The 16,051-nt window shown below is 43.1% G+C and overlaps 1 long non-coding RNA gene across 1 annotated transcript in view; it reads left to right on the forward strand.

Annotated features, from left to right (window-relative positions):
* Positions 1-4,880: 4,880 nt before the first annotated feature.
* Positions 4,881-16,051, forward strand: part of LOC146860420 (uncharacterized) — a 112,961-nt gene continuing 101,790 nt past the window's right edge. Inside the window, exon 1 of the long non-coding RNA XR_014979149.1 lies at positions 4,881-4,941. This is a non-coding gene — a long non-coding RNA (uncharacterized LOC146860420). The remainder of the gene's footprint in view (positions 4,942-16,051) is intronic.

Below are 16,051 nucleotides of genomic sequence, written 5' to 3' on the forward strand. Positions count from 1 at the left end.
AAAGTGTCATGATAACTCCAGCGATTCATGTTCTTAGTAGAGAGAGCTGGTGTTTTGTCTAGTGGTCGTTTTGACTCATGGAGAGGAAGTGCAGAGGGTTAATGTGCCTGCTGCTAAGAACATGTACCATGCAGATCACAAAGTGCATATAATGTAACTAGGTCAGTGTGATACTGCTTTTGTCAGAGAGACCCTATTTTTACGTGCAGTTAATCAGTAAAAATACTAACATAGAACAGTGAGCTATTAACTGTCATGTAAGAGCTGCATGCAAATTGCAAGGTATAAATTAGAGCTGTATGGTTTTTTCCCCAGTCTTTGATTATCCTAATGTTGCAAAAAATGGTTCATTTGGGTAGAAATCAATTCTGATTATTAAAGAGAACCCCCAACCATGGTCTTACGTTTTAAATTCTGAGTTTGTTTCTCCAGACCAATCACTATTAAATTTTGCTGCCTACTAGTATGGTTGTGTAATGAATGTGACTTCTCACCAAAAAGCCACACCCAAACCCTGCACTCCCACTTTGGAGACAAATATACCACTGCACCTTTAAATAATACACTTTGAGCAGCACTCCCTAAAGATGAGGAAAAGACGCAGCACTCCCTTTAGGCGAGGCAAGAAAACAAATCCAGGTGTATTCAAAATACTACTGCACCTTTAAATAATACACTTTGAGCAGAACTCCCTAAAGATGAGGAAAAGATGCAGCACTCCCTTTGGGCGAGGCATGAAAAAAAATCCAGGTGCATTTAAAATACCACTGCACCTTTAAATAATACACTTTGAGCTGCACTCCCTAAAGATGAGGAAAAGATGCAGCACTCCCTTTAGGCGAGGCAAGAAAACTAGGCCTGGGCGAAGCACTACGCTACGCTCGCGTAGTTTGCGAAGTTCGCGCTACTTCGCGCTACGCGAACTGCACGTAGCACAGTGCGAACACGCGTAGCGTAGTGTTGCGTAGTGCTGCGGTCATTTTTTGCTTGCTCGCGGTCCTCAACGTCAAGTTGGCGACCGCGAGCAAGCAAAATGACATCCTGGCGAGACTTTTTCCTTGTTCGCGATCGCGAGCATGGAAAATAAACCTCCCGGCGAGATTCCCAATGCGAGAAGGTCAGGTTTCTCATTGCGAGGGGTCGCGTATGCTCGCGACCGCTCGCGATGAGAAACTACCAGTTCGCGTTGAGAAAGCTGCAGCTCGAGTAAAAATCTACTCGAGCAGCAGAAAACTACAGCTCGCACTGTGCAAGATGCCATTTTCAATGATTGCACAGTGCCGGTTGCTTGTCCGCACTGTGCAATCATTGAAAACAACATCTTGCACAGTGCGAACATGTTACTTCGCAGTTCGCGAAGTGCTACGCGTAGCTCGCGTAGTGCGAACTTCACTTTGCGTAGCTTCGCGAAGTGCTACTTCGCGAACTACGCCCACCCTTAAAGAAAACAAATCCAGGTGCATTTAAAATAACATACAAATTTATTGACGCAACATTTTAGAACGGTAGGCCAAATATATCAGTAAATGCAGATTCCAAAATATCAAGTGAACAATTAAATGAACAATTGAAATGAAATTCAGTACATACAAGTAGCAAAGAGTAGAAAATATATATAAAATGGTTAGGAACACCTCACCGATTGAATGTGCATCATCCTTGCCAACTCAAGCTGGGAAAGCCCTTCAACAGCCCAGAAAGGAGTTCAATCAGGACTCAAGTTCCGTCACCTCCACAGCAATACGCCTATTCTGTGGTGAACTTCCACCTGGGACCCGAAGGCTCCCAGCTTTAATACCATTACTCAACGTGAGGCGAAGCTTCTAGAAAACCTTGCCCCCTTCTCATGAGAAAGAACCGAGCTGGCTGTACCAGTCTGCGTCAAGGCCAAGACGGAGGCTGGCCAAGCTCCTGTATTTTGGCTTCGAGGCAGAGTTGCACATTCTACGGATAATATCCAGTTCACTCTGGTCAGCGAAGAGCGAAAAACAAGTGAGGAGCAGAAACATGCCCTCCCCGCTTTACAGCTACATGCGAGCAGCAAGGCAAAGTCAGAAAACAAGATGACAGGAGGCCATGTCAAAGCCAATAGTAAGAACTAATAATTAACCCAAACAACTTGCAAGTACTGCTGTGCACGCAGAAGCAAGGCAAAGTCAGAAAACAAGATGACATGAGGCCACATCAAAGCCAATAGTAAGAACTCATAATTTACCCAAACAACTTGCAAGCACTGCTGTGCACGCAGAAGCAAGGCAAAGTCAGAAAACAAGATGACATGAGGCCATGTCAAAGCCAATAGTACTGTTGTACTCCGTGACAGCTCCCACTAAAAGACAGCAAGATTATAAGACTGAAGAGAAGCAGGCACATGCAGGACTGTCCTACAATAAGGCTAGGGTAAAATAATACACTAAAGTCAATTAAAATGGTTGTAGTTGAAGGTCATTATAGGGTGCCAAACCACAAGAGTGCCTCTTTCACTACAAGTTGTCATGTGACTCTTACACCTTATTGTCCTTTGTCTCATGTAACATTCCCTATACAGTGATTTACAGACGTATGATAGATTGTCTCTGTGTAATATGTGTGATGTAAAGTGCTCTGACACCCTACACGGGTATTAGTGGTGCTGTACATTTTCTGATACTTTATTATTTTGCCATTTATTCACATGCTAACAGTCTCTGCAAAGATTTTTCATTATTAGTACCAGTGGAACATACCAATGCAGCAGTGAGAAAGGGGACCAGTGAACCTTTGCTATGGGTCCTACACTTCACAGCAGCATAAGTCACATTATTTTGTAACTTTTGATCCGTTCGAGCTATAAACAATTTATTAGTTAAAATCGTCAGACTATGCAGCAGATGATGTTTTATGTGGCAAATATGGTTGAGCCATAATTCTGTGCAAAACATTTGCAAACTAGGATATTTTGTCATCCATGTTTGAACTGCTCTTGTGGAAAAAGGGAGGAGAAGTGCTGATGACAGACACTCCATGGCTGGGAGACAAATGGCTTGCGATTCCACTTTTAAGGATATTTGGGACATTCTATGATTGGAAACGTATCCCACTTTGTCAATGTATTTTAATGTAAATAACTCATATTAAACCTTAAATAAACATGTGTATCCATAGGTTAAATTAAATAACGTAATAAGCTGTAACAGGTTAGTGAAATGGGAATCAAATACGAAAAATTGGGATATTTTTCTCTTTCTGCCACACCTCTGACTCCACCCACTGACCCAATCCACGGATTATTACCACCCTCTGATTCTCCGCCCACAGCTCCCCTACTTTTTTTCCCCCACTTCGACCACTGAGCGAGATAGATTGTCATTAAAGGGGGTCTTCTGATGTATCTATTTATTTAGAGCAGTTATAAGAGCATGAATTACCCAAAATTGTCTGAGCGCTAATAAGAGCCTTAACTCGTCTGATGTTCCTGGTAAAATGTAGTGAGCAAACACAGCAATTAAGCAATATTCTAAAATTCAACAAATGTGTTTTCACTTTCAGATCACGTGTGAGAGTTTTCCACACAATTGATACCTATTGGGCAAAGACAAACGCTGCACAGCTTTCTTAACCTAAGAAACCTCGAGGAATACTCTAGGTTTAGTTGACTGGTTGGGTAGAGTCTGTTATAGATTGTGCATTCTAAAATTCAACAAATGTGTTTTCACTTTCAGATCACGTGTGAGAGTTTTCCACACAATTGATACCTATTGGGCAAAGACAAACGCTGCACAGCTTTCTTAACCTAAGAAACCTCGAGGAATACTCTAGGTTTAGTTGACTGGTTGGGTAGAGTCTGTTATAGATTGTGCACTTGGCACTGTGAGATGTGTAAACCACCTTGGTGGACCTTAGAGGGTATGACTCTTGGTGTCCAACCCAGGGTAACCTCCCCTCCACGCCCCTCCCTTATATATCTCTTTTCCTTCTCTTCTTGCGCACCTTTCCTTTATTCTAGCTCTCTTTCTCTATGAGTCAACTTATTTGCCAAGTTACACTCCGACTGACCCCTCCTTGTATTTCACACTGTTTATGGTGATTGCTATTGCTTAGGTGGTCTTGCAACATAACTATCAAACCTTGTTTTCCATTGATTATTTCGTGCTTCAACTGTGTTGTAAAAGGTGTTTAACATTCTGTTGTCACTTTTTACGTTCTTTTGTATATGAAAATGAAAATGAGTTGAACAAAAAAAAAGTCTTATAGTAATAATATAAAAGTAGGCATGCAAGAATGCACGTATAATAAATAGTCATTCATTCCAAAGACTAGTTTTATTGAGTCCCATTATTTTCACTGGCTTGGCTTACTATATGTGTATGCGCATTGACGCAGAATCTGTTCCTCTTTAATACACACACGTGTAAAGATAATTACAGGTACGTATACGGTTACTTTCTATCTGTAGCAGCCACTATTCATTGGGCAATTAACAATCTTAGAGAAGCCCATTCAAGTTAAAGACTTCCGTAGCGAACTGTTTTTTGGAAGAGTGACTGAATGCGGGGAAAAGGTATCAGGCCGTGTTTTGAGACAATCGACGTTAGACACATAAGTGCGCTTCGCTACAGGATACCTACCACCCGAACACCTGGCTTAAATGCGGCTTATTTACATACGGAAAGCCAGCGGGCCTACGGCAGCGCAGGAGCCATGACATCACACGCAAGGGGCGTGGTGACCTGTCTGCTGGCTCGGAGTTGACAGTCAGTGCTGCCTTTACAGCGGCAGCCATGGACTAACGGCCCATCCTCAAGGTTTGATTTAAGACGCGAGTGGCTGTGGATGTAGCTCAGTGTATTTTACCAAAAAAAAGAGCTGGTTCCGGCCGGGAAAAGGAGGTGCGCTTCTGAGCCTAAAAGCAGAAGCATGTCTGTGGCCGGGATAAAGAAGCAGTATCATAAGACGCATCAGGTAAGGACGGCGGTTATTGAGAGACAGATGCCTTGTCCTGAAGGTGGGCAAATAAGGACCGTGTAACATGGGAGTGGTAGGCACATGGACTGTTCTCAGCAGATAGGTGAGCAGCTCATGGGTATCAGATGGGTTTCCTCAGTTAGTAACTAGTTTGGGAGGCCAGTGCTTTATCTGTTGCTGCTGTATTTAAAGCTCGGCTGTCTGCAGTGGGTAAAGGCTATCTGCATTCAGACAGGGCACAAGTCGTAAACAAGCATTTGCAATGCACTAGGTCTCGCATTTGTTAGAGCTATAGGCGTCGTAAATGACAATTACTTTATGTCTTGGTTTGGAGTGTAGTGTGTGTATGAATCAGTGGTCGAAGTGGGGAAAAAAAAGTAGGGGAACTGTGGGCAGAGAATCAGAGGGCGGGAATAACCGGAGGATTGGATCAGTGGGCGGAGTTAGAGGTGTGGCCAGGATTGGCAAAACATCCCAATCTTTAGTATTTGTTTGGCATTTCACTGACGAGTTACAGCTTATTATGTTATGTAATTCAACCAATGGATACACATGATTATTTAACGATTAATATGAGTTATTGACATTAAAATAAATTCATAAAGTGGGATATGTTTCTGATCACAGAATGTCCCAAATATGCTTAAATGTGGAAGCACAAGCCATTTGTTTCTGAGACATGGATTTTCTGTCAGCAATATACATAGAGACAATCAATTTTACGTGTGTAAATCATTGTATGGGAAATGTTACATAAGACCAAGGACTACAAGGGGTAGGAGTCACATGACAACCATATTAGTAGGCAGTATAGTTTAATAGTGATTGATCTCGAGAAACACAAACTCAGAATTTAAACCTTAATACCATGATTGGGGGTTCACTTTAATAATCATTACTGATTTCTATCCAAATGAACACTTTTTGCAACATTAGGATAATCAAAGGCTTAGGGGAATAAAACATAAAGCTCTAGTTTATACCTTGCAGTTTGTATGCAGCTCTAAGATGAAAGTTAATAGCTCACTGTTCTTTGTTAGGATTTTAACTTATAAACTGCAAGTAGCAAAAGGATCTTACTGACAAAAGCAGTAACCCACTGACCTATTTAGAATATGTGCACTTTGTGATGGGCATGGTACATGTTCTTAGCAGCAGGCACATTAACCCTCTGCGCTATCTTTCCAGGAGTCAAAACTTCCACTAGACAATGCTCCGATCTCGCTCTAGTAAGACTTTTATTCACCGGAGTTGTCATGACATTTTTATTATTGCCGAATATTGCTGTAGGCCAGGAAGGAGGCAGCAATTGCTTTTAAAACCATAATATAAAACACCCCCACTCAAAGTCAGCACCCGTTGCGGTCACACCGGTCACACCACCCTAGTACCAGCTCTTCTGAGGGGCCCTGTGACCTCACTGTTGCTCCAGGGTCTGCTACTTCGTAGGCCTGCCTGCAAGACTGGAGGTGAACTTCAGTATGGATTGTGGTGGGAAAGCCTTCAAGGTGAACCCACACTTGCCACTGCTAGGGTCCACCTGCTGGTGCTAAGACACCAGGGCTTTTCCAGTTTTGCGGGGCCTTCTAAGGTCTAGCTTGTGAATGTGCTCCCTCAGGAGAGTGGTCTGGGGGACTGCTCATGAAGGCTGAACCTGGTTCCCCAGTTCTAAATTCGGCAGCTCTGCCCCCAGTGCTACATCCGCTCCCTCACTGAACACTGTACTGCCTCACTGAGAGAAATTCACACTGCCTTCAACTACAATCCAATTTGACCTGCTATAAACAACTGGATGCGACTCAATTCAGATTAAGCACTAGGCAAGAGCAATATGCTGCCTAAAAGAAAATGCAAACACTCATTGGGAATGAAAGATTAAATAAAGCTTGTGAAATGTAAGCAGGAACAATATGGTGAACTTAACGCTTTTACACTCACTATTCAGAAATCAGTGTGTGCTTCTGCCTGAAAACTACAGGGCCCAGAAAGGACCCATTTCAATGTCCACTGCTTATATGCTTACAAAACGTAAGCAGTATGGTTTAAAAAGAACACATTCGTGATCACAAAGCCGCAGTACACATTTTGTTTTCCAAACCACCCATCAACCAGGTATTGCAGTACCTCCAGGTTTGGCGCACTTCCCCACCGGGGAAAACAGCGCTTCACTGGAAAACTCAGTAAAGTGATGCTAATGTTTTTGGGGTTTGAATAAAACCGATCTGGCCACTTTAAGAACACTCCGCCTTGCTTTATTTAGTTATTGATTTTTCATATTTTGAACCTTTTATTTCCGTGGCTGCACTTTGGAATAGAAAAATGTCAAAACGGCATTTCCCGCAAAAGTGTTTTTCTTTTTTGCATCCATTTCACAGGGGAACAAATGAACGACAGGAAGCAAGAGAGGGTGAGAACCATTTCTTGAGTGACGGTTTTCGGTAAGTAAGGAGGAGTTAGACAGACAGAGAGGGAATAAGAGTACGAAAGAGGGGGGGCAGCTGCCAGCGGCAGAGCAGAAGCGGACACCTTCCTTGTCTTGTCTGGGCAGGAAGCAAGAGACTGAGACCTTTCCCTTCTCTGCTCCCCGCCCGTCCCCGAACAGCCACTAATGCCGAACCCTCTCTGCAGGCCTTGGATATTTCTGACGTCCCGGGACGCATGCTCCAAATAAAAAAGTAGGGGAACGGAATCTATAGAATTAAAGAAGTAGGGGCACGCCGTGCCCTGCCGTTCCCGCCCACTTCGACCACTGGTATGAATAGAGATACAGCTGCAGTACTGCCTAGAGGAGTTAGAATGAGGAGTTACCACTGTGACCACTGAAGCTGCTGCAGCATTGTGTAGAGGACTTAGAATGAGTAATTGACTATGAGACCAAAGAAGCAGGTAGCAGCACTGTGTAGAGAACCCAGAACGAGGAATTGCCAACAGGACCAGAGGCTAGAGGACTTAGAATGAGGAATTACTGACAGGACCAAAGATGCAGCTGCAGCTCTCCCTAGAGGATTTAGAATGGAGGATTTACAGACGGGACCAGAGTAGCAGCACTGCCTAGAGGACTTGGAATGAGGAAGTACTACTGTGACCACAGAAGCAGCTAACAGCAATGGCTTTTTAGATCAAGCCTAAGGGCAGTGCGCATGCACTGCTTGATCTGCGGGCATGCTGTATTGGGATAGGCACTGGAAGCCTCTCCCACTCTATGCCCATATTTGCCATTGGCTTGTCATATTGTTCTTTGTAAATGCTGGCTTCTGATTTGTAAGTAGGATTGTTAGTCCCTCCTTGGTACCGCCTTGTCTGCATTTGTTACCTCCCATAATGACTGGGCCTTTTACTTGGTTTGTTACACAGTCTGCATTGTATGTGGGTGAGCACTATTTTGTTTATTCACTAACGGGGACAATGGTGGCTGCTTTCTTTTGAACCTGCAGCGCGCCCACATAATGGCAGGCGCTTTTCGTATTGAGCACTATGCCACTCTAACTTTAAAAGTGGCTGCCCCCTACCACCACAGCACTCACGGCTCAATGACTACGTTCTTTCACCTTTTATTTATTCTTAAATAAATTTGCAAGCTAAATGCGGCGCCCGCTTTAGGGACACCGCCCTCAGTTTTGTTTTTTTACTTTATTGGTGAGCACGGCACCTGATTCGCAGACACCACGCTCTACAATGCAATAGGTCTTATTTTTGCCAAAGTTTGACCTATTAGTATTGTAAATGACAATGCTTTTTGATATTATAAAAGGCATTGCCATTTACAATGCTAATAGCTAAAAATCTCGCAATTGCGAGACCTATTGCATTGTAAATGCTTGTTAATGCATATAGTCAAAAAATTATTCCTATAATAATGTATGGGGAAAAACAAAGTGGTTTAGAATGTTGATAAATTAGAATGTGCGCTTTGGAAAGAAGGCTTTGGGTCATCTAAATGAACGGATATGGTAGAACTGAGAGTGAGTTGTCTTCTAAGCTGAGGTATTCTAGCACACTAAATAAATACACTTATTATTAGTCCTAAAAATTAATAATCAAAAATGTAAATAATTAACATTTGAGTGTTACTAGGTTTCTTTGAAAAGATGGGTTGCGTATGTTAAGTCTAAGTAGTGCTGCATACTGATACATTTTTTTTAGAATAGTGCTGAAGAAAAACCAAGAGACTTGATTTATGTAAGTGAAAATGTTTTTCATCGCCAAGAGTAGAATATCTAAAAGGAACATGGTTGGCTGATGATGACTGGGCCATGTTAAATCAGACTGAACTGAGACACTCACTACTATAGTAAGTGCTATGCCATGTACTATTGAAAGATGAAATTAAGGTACGTTTTCAAAAGTCATTTGCACTGAGAACCACGTTTAGAGCAAATACAATAATATAGACGAATGTTAAAAATCTTGCACATGGCAAAATAATTGGCCAAGTAGTGTAAATGTTCACTGTTATAAAAGCCAATATTGTACAGAGCAGGTTCTTTGCTGAATGGGATATTGAACCGTACATTTCGGATAAAAAGGAAGTCGGGCTGCACTGAGAAGGTACGGAGGAGGGCAACACTGGAACAGCTGAGGGTAATGTGGACAATAGAAAAAAGATCATTTCTGGTTTTGAGGTGTTTAGCATTAAGCAACATGACCATAGGCCATGCAGGAAAACATATATATATTATGGTTATATGTATGTCGCTTCCTATGCCTCTTGTGGGGCCTATTGGCACTATTTTGGATGGTCCATATGTATTACTTATTATTTACATGGCTGTAAGTTATTGTCGTGCTTAAGAAAGGTTTAAAGAAATAATGAGAATGAAGATGTGTGCATCGTCAGCATATAAATAGTAGACAAAGCCAACATTGACGATTTATATCCCAAGGGCCATTTTAGATTTCAACTGGACAGATTTTGTAGGTTGTATACTGCTTATGTGCACTAAAATGTAATAAAATATGGCATGGACAGTTCATTTGGGGAAAACAGACAGGAGCACCTAAAAGCAGAACAATGTAGGTTACAACAAAGGGGCAAATTAGCTGTTTTGTGAACTGGTAGACTTTGTGAAATGTTAAGGAAGACTGACTGGACCCAACCCCTGGAAGAAGAGTACTTTGGCATTAAATGAAAGTGTGAATGGAAATGCGGATCCGGCGCTGACGACGTAGTAAAAGTACAAAGCCCTTTGCTAGTTTTTATCTAGTGTGCTAGTTAGCTTCACCTATTTTAACAAGCATGCAGCATACTGTGGTAAATTTTAATTACCTAGACTTAATTTATGCGGTAAAATACAATACGAATAACTCAGTAAAAATAAGAGGCAGAATCCGTGGTATTCGAGGGTATAATAGGGAATTTATTCCTTACAAAGGAATGATGGTTCGAACCAGGCAATCGAGTTCCGTCACCACGAAGGTTCAGGAAGGGATCAGCAATACATTATTGACAGGTTAAAGCATATATAGTAATGCATTACAGTAAAGACAGATGCAAGAGGCTTAACAGCTGATAAGAATACACATACGTAATAGAAAAGGCGTTACAATAGGCGTATACTAGAAACGTCATTATGATGATGACACATGTGGGTGGATCCATAAGAGAATCCTGCAAAGTCAGCAAAAATATATGGCAGAGATGCGCGCGCAGCCGCATGACGTGTGATTGACGTGTAACTAGAGGGTGAAGGGAACTTGACATTTAGCCCTACATGAGGAGACAGAAGTCTGGGGTGTCAGGACAACCTAGTCCTAAATCATATCTAATATCTTGTGTTTAAGGAACTATATTATCTGGAAGGAAAGGTCTTTTCGGACAGATCCTATTCTATACTGACTGCTAGTGCGTGTACAAGCGTCTATGTGTCTACATGAGATGCGAGGGGGCATGGGCCTACCATGGTAACGAAAGGCATGAATTACTTGCACGAAGACAATAAGGCCGGGCCCTTTGCTCTGCAGCTAGAGGGATGTTTACCTAAGCTACTAGACAGGAATGCATTTCTTGAGGAGCGGAACAGATAACTTGAAGGCTGAATACAGTTTTGGCAGGCAACAGGCCGGGCTAGGCACCGTTAGCCGTGCAGGAAGTAAGACAAAGTTCATGGATACAGATGCAGGTTCAGGCTGGAGCATTCAGAGGCAGAAGCAAGAAAAAGCTCGATGGCAGAATTCAGGGCCTACCTTGCCAGAGCTGGAAAACGTGAAAAGTATACCATATAAAGACGGTGGCAAGGCATACTTAGGAACGGAATATCTGGCCCATTCATGGCAGATATGAAAGAGGACATATTAACGTTGGACACAATTGTATTTGCGTCTTCATAGCTTGAAGTGGAGGGAACATACATGTACTTGTAGCATGTACATGGAGCCGTTGGGGTCTAGATAGGGGACACAATTGACCATAAAAATTCATATTTCCTCATTCCCTCCTTGTCCCCTACGGACCCTCATGAAATATCGATCTTCAGGAATCCATCAATCTGTTCATGTAACATCATTTGCTCTTCTTTCTTCTTCCGGGATCTTGAATGAAAACTTGAACGTGGAATACACGATGTGGCACACAGGCCGCAAATCGCTGGTCCACATTGTAGACATAGGCAGCAACTGAATACTATGAGAAGGCCAATACCTAGGAAGGATAGGACTTTCCATCCCCAGGCTGACAACACGCTCCAGAACCAACCGGACCATGTCCAAGTGCCTGCATTCTGATGTATCTGGTTTGCAATCTTGTGAAGACGAGTTATGGCTTTATATACGGATGGCGCATTTTCTGGGATGAAAACACAGCAACTTGATCCGATGACCCTACAAGCTCCGCCCCTATCTGCTAGGATGACGTCAAGGACAAGACGATTTTGGAGAACAACAATCCGTATCGCAGACTGCTCCTCTGTTAAGTTGCCTAGGGCAGAGGTAGTTTCATTCACTACTGCTTCAAGGGTTCTGGTTAATCTACGTATCAGTTTACTGTTTGAGACAACACCTGTGTAAGGAAAGAGACCTTTATTGAAGTCTGTATATTGTTCCCATGCTGTTTCGGTGTAGTCAACAATCGGGATATCTCTCTGGGGTCTATGGTGTACTAGATTGGTATTTCTATGATAATCAGGAGGGGCTAGGAAAACAGGTGGCAGAAGGAATGCAATGTAACAGGTACCATCCCAATCTAGGGGTAGGCGTATATATGCGGTGTGACCACAGATGAAGTAGGAGTGACGGGAAGCTCTAAATGTAGACTTGCCTTTATCACTGAATTCGATCACAGTAGTACATTTACTATGACCCAGATGTACTGAACCATTCTTTCTTACACAGAATTCACCTTTGACTGGTAATACGGACATAGCAGGCAAGACTAGTGTAGCTTCAGATTCAACATTTAGAATCATGAGGTTAAGTGTAAAATTTCCTAATCCATATACTTCATTTTCTAGGTCAGTTCCTGTTCTTTTGGGAAGTCCCTCCTTGTTAGGATAACAGGCTTTAAGCAAAACTAAGTGCATGTTTCCCCATACCCAGTTGCTCTGGTAAACTACAGTGTTTGAATCTAAAGAGTTAATCAAACTAAACCATGCTCCACAGGAACCATTGTGTGTGAACGGGTACGGAAAGAGAGGCAGAACTCCTTTGTATTTCTGATAGGGAGGGAGTCGGCCACATATCCAACAATTTGTAGCATTGCTGGTCTGATGGGAATGATGTAACATACTAATGAATGTGTTGTTGCGCAGCGCAAATCTATAGGACAACTCATGTGGGGGTAGTTCACTAAAAGAATGTTCGGCAGTAACATTATAAGCACGCTTGAAAATAGGATAGTACATGTGTAACAGTATACTTGCAGCAATAATAAAAAGACTTAGGAAAAACATAATCAACAATGTCACTATACAGTGACTATGAAGTGATTTACAGTATGCATGTTTCTTGAGCTGTTTCTGTCTATTTTCTCTCTCTCATTCGGTCTAGAGGATACATGTCAAAGACTTAATTCAACCGATTCACCTTGGAGAGGACTTAAACAATCGAATTGTCTGACTTGCTAGACCTTAGTTTCAGTTTATAGTTTTGAGATTCGGTCTGTTCGACCAGGGGGAGTTTTGAATCAGTCTCTGGAAGGGAGCAGGGCTGAGAGTTCAGTTCGGATGGTAGTCCATGAAATTTCTTGATATGACTCGAGTGTAACCAACACTTGCGACCCTCGACCTTCACTGCTGTCCTCGTCGTTAGAAGAACCAGCTTTGGTTGTAGCCAGCGAGGCTCCAACGGGCTCCTCCTGTCGAAGTTTCTGACGAAAACGAGATCTCCCGGAACTACTTCATGGGGCTTTACCTCGGTGTTGTCGGGAAAGGCTGCAGCTACCTGTGAACGGCAAGATTGTAGTGCAGACATCAAGGAAGCAAGGTAATCTGTCAGCATATTACAATCAACATCAGTTATTTTACGAGGTATAGGCGTCCCCCACATATTTGGTGGCCTACCGAAGACCACCTCGTACGGGGATAGCCCTGTGCGAGAATGTGCTACCATTCTCATGTAAAATAGTGCAACCGGTAAGGCTACTATCCAGTCGACACCTTTCTCTCTACAGATTTTAGAAAGTCGTATTTTCAGGGTCTGATTATGACGTTCCACGAGACCTGCTGCCTCGGGATGTCGGACACAGTGGAATTTCCATTGATAGCCTAACAAGAGTGAAATGTGTTTCATTAGCTCGGATGAGAACGGCTGGCCATTATCTGAGTACACGATACGGGGCAAACCATACCGTGGGAAGAATTCACGAACTAATTGTTTGGCAGTAGTCGGGGCAGTGTAATCTGAAACGGGATACGCCTCTGTCCAACGGGAAAGAGCGCATACAACTACGAGGACATATTTGAATCCTCGACATCGTTCCATCTGGATATAATCCATCTGGAGGACTTCAAAAGGGTGATCGGGAGGTTGAAATCCACCCTGCTCTACAGGTACGCCCTTACCTGGATTGAACTGGCAACAAATCATACAAGCTCGGACTTTCTGTTTGGCTACAGCTCGTAAGTGTTTGTTGAACCAAATGTGTTGAATACTGTCTAACATGGCTTTTTCTCCTAGATGTGCTGGACTATGTATTGTGTTAATGATAACTTGAACCATTGAGTCGGGGAGAAACCATATAGATTTTCCCTTCGTCATCCATCCCTGATCTGTTTGGATCCCTCCTAATTCAGTCCATTTCTTTATTTCCTCGGGTGTAGCATGTGTCTGTATGTCAATTACATCAAGGGCGGGATCCTTAACTGTCATGCAGTGTGTCGGCGTTGGAACTATTGTCTTTGTCAAGTCAGTTGCATGAGTCTGATTCTGTGCTGTTTGCTTAGCTGTTCGGTCTGCTAGGTCGTTACCCTGGGAAATAATATCGGTGACTTTTGTATGGGCCTTGCACTTCATGATAGATATTGAAGTAGGTAGATGTATTGCATCTAATAGAGCTTGAATGAGGGGACCGTGTTGAATGTTGGCACCGTGAGAAGTCAAATAACCTCTCTCTCGCCAAAGGACTCCGAAGTCGTGTACAACTCCGAAAGCATAACGTGAATCTGTGTATATGTTAACTTTTCTATTCTTGGCTTGAATACAGGCTTGTGTCAGAGCAATAAGCTCTGCTGCTTGAGCTGATAATGTGTCGATACAATTTGTTTCAATGACTTCGGTGTCTGTGGTGACTGCATAAGCGGCCACTAACTTTCCTGTACTTGTTCTCATACATGAACCATCTACATAAAGTGTCAGGTCTGGATCTGGTAATGGGACATCTGTCAAGTCTTGTCTGGGTTTCGTCGTAATAGTTATGACTTCAATACAATCATGTGCCAGTGGGTCTGTTCCACTTAATGGCAAAAGTGTGGCAGGATTTAATGTACTACAACGTCTGATTTCTATGTGTGGCTGAAACAATGTGAGTTCGTAACCTGTCAGTCGTGCTATAGTCAAGTGTTGTGTCTGTGTCCGGTTCAAGAGAACCTCTACTGCGTGTGGTACCTGTACTGTCAATTGATGTCCTAATACTATGGAATCGCTTTGTCTGATCGCTAGAGCTGTCGCTGCAACTGATTTCAGACACGCAGGAAGAGCTTGAGCTACGGGATCTAATGTGCTAGAAAAGTAAGCACATGGCTTGTGTGATCCTGCTTGTTCCTGCGTGAGTACTGACAAGGCAGTACCTTCACGTTCTGTAACAAAGAGTGTAAAAGGCTTACTGTAACATGGTGTCGCTAAAACAGGTGCTTGGCATAAAGCTTTCTTTAAGTCCTCAAAAGCTTGTGTATGTTCTGGAGTCCAAGGGAGGACAGTCAATGTCGCTGCCTCCTGGGTTGTCAACTGAATGAGTGGTTTTGCTAAAAATGCATATTGGGGAATCCACTGCCTGCAGTATGAAGTGAGGCCTATGAAGGCCCGTACCTCCTTTTGGGCCTCATGTAGGTAGCGAAATACCGGTCGGTAACGGCCCAATTTCGGTAAATATTCCGTTACCGACCGGTATTCAGACAAGTGAGATGTAGGAGACCAAAAACCACTTTTCGGTAAATATGAGGCGGTAAATACCGATTCATATTCACCGAATACATAATTAACGAATCGGTAAACATGAAGTGGTAAATATGAAGTGGTAAAAAGTTAAAATGACATGTAGGAGCACTCGGTAATTAAGAAATCCAAGAAAATCGGTAAATAAGAGTCGGTAATTAACACGGATTGAAAGCAGGTGGTAACCAACAACAGCGCAGCTAAGCAATCCCAAAATGCAACAGCGTGGACACCCTGGCAGCTATGTACGTCATTGCAATGCGCCTACGTCTACAGGCAGCAGGACTGAGGGTTTGGCGACGGAAGGAACGCATCCACAGACAGCGCATCACACTATTCCAGCTGACTGATGCAGAGATACATGAGAGGTACAGGCTACACCCCGAAACCATCATGGACTCAATCAGGGACCCGCACCCACTCCTGGACCAGCCAATGAGAAGGGCGCACGCCATACCCCCACATGTGCAGGTGCTCTGCAGCCCACATCTGCTGGCATCCGGCATTTCTCAGGTGGTGACAGCTG

This window comes from Triturus cristatus, chromosome 3_1 (genome assembly GCF_964204655.1).
Source record: "Triturus cristatus chromosome 3_1, aTriCri1.1, whole genome shotgun sequence".
Taxonomy (NCBI): Eukaryota; Metazoa; Chordata; class Amphibia; order Caudata; family Salamandridae; genus Triturus; species Triturus cristatus.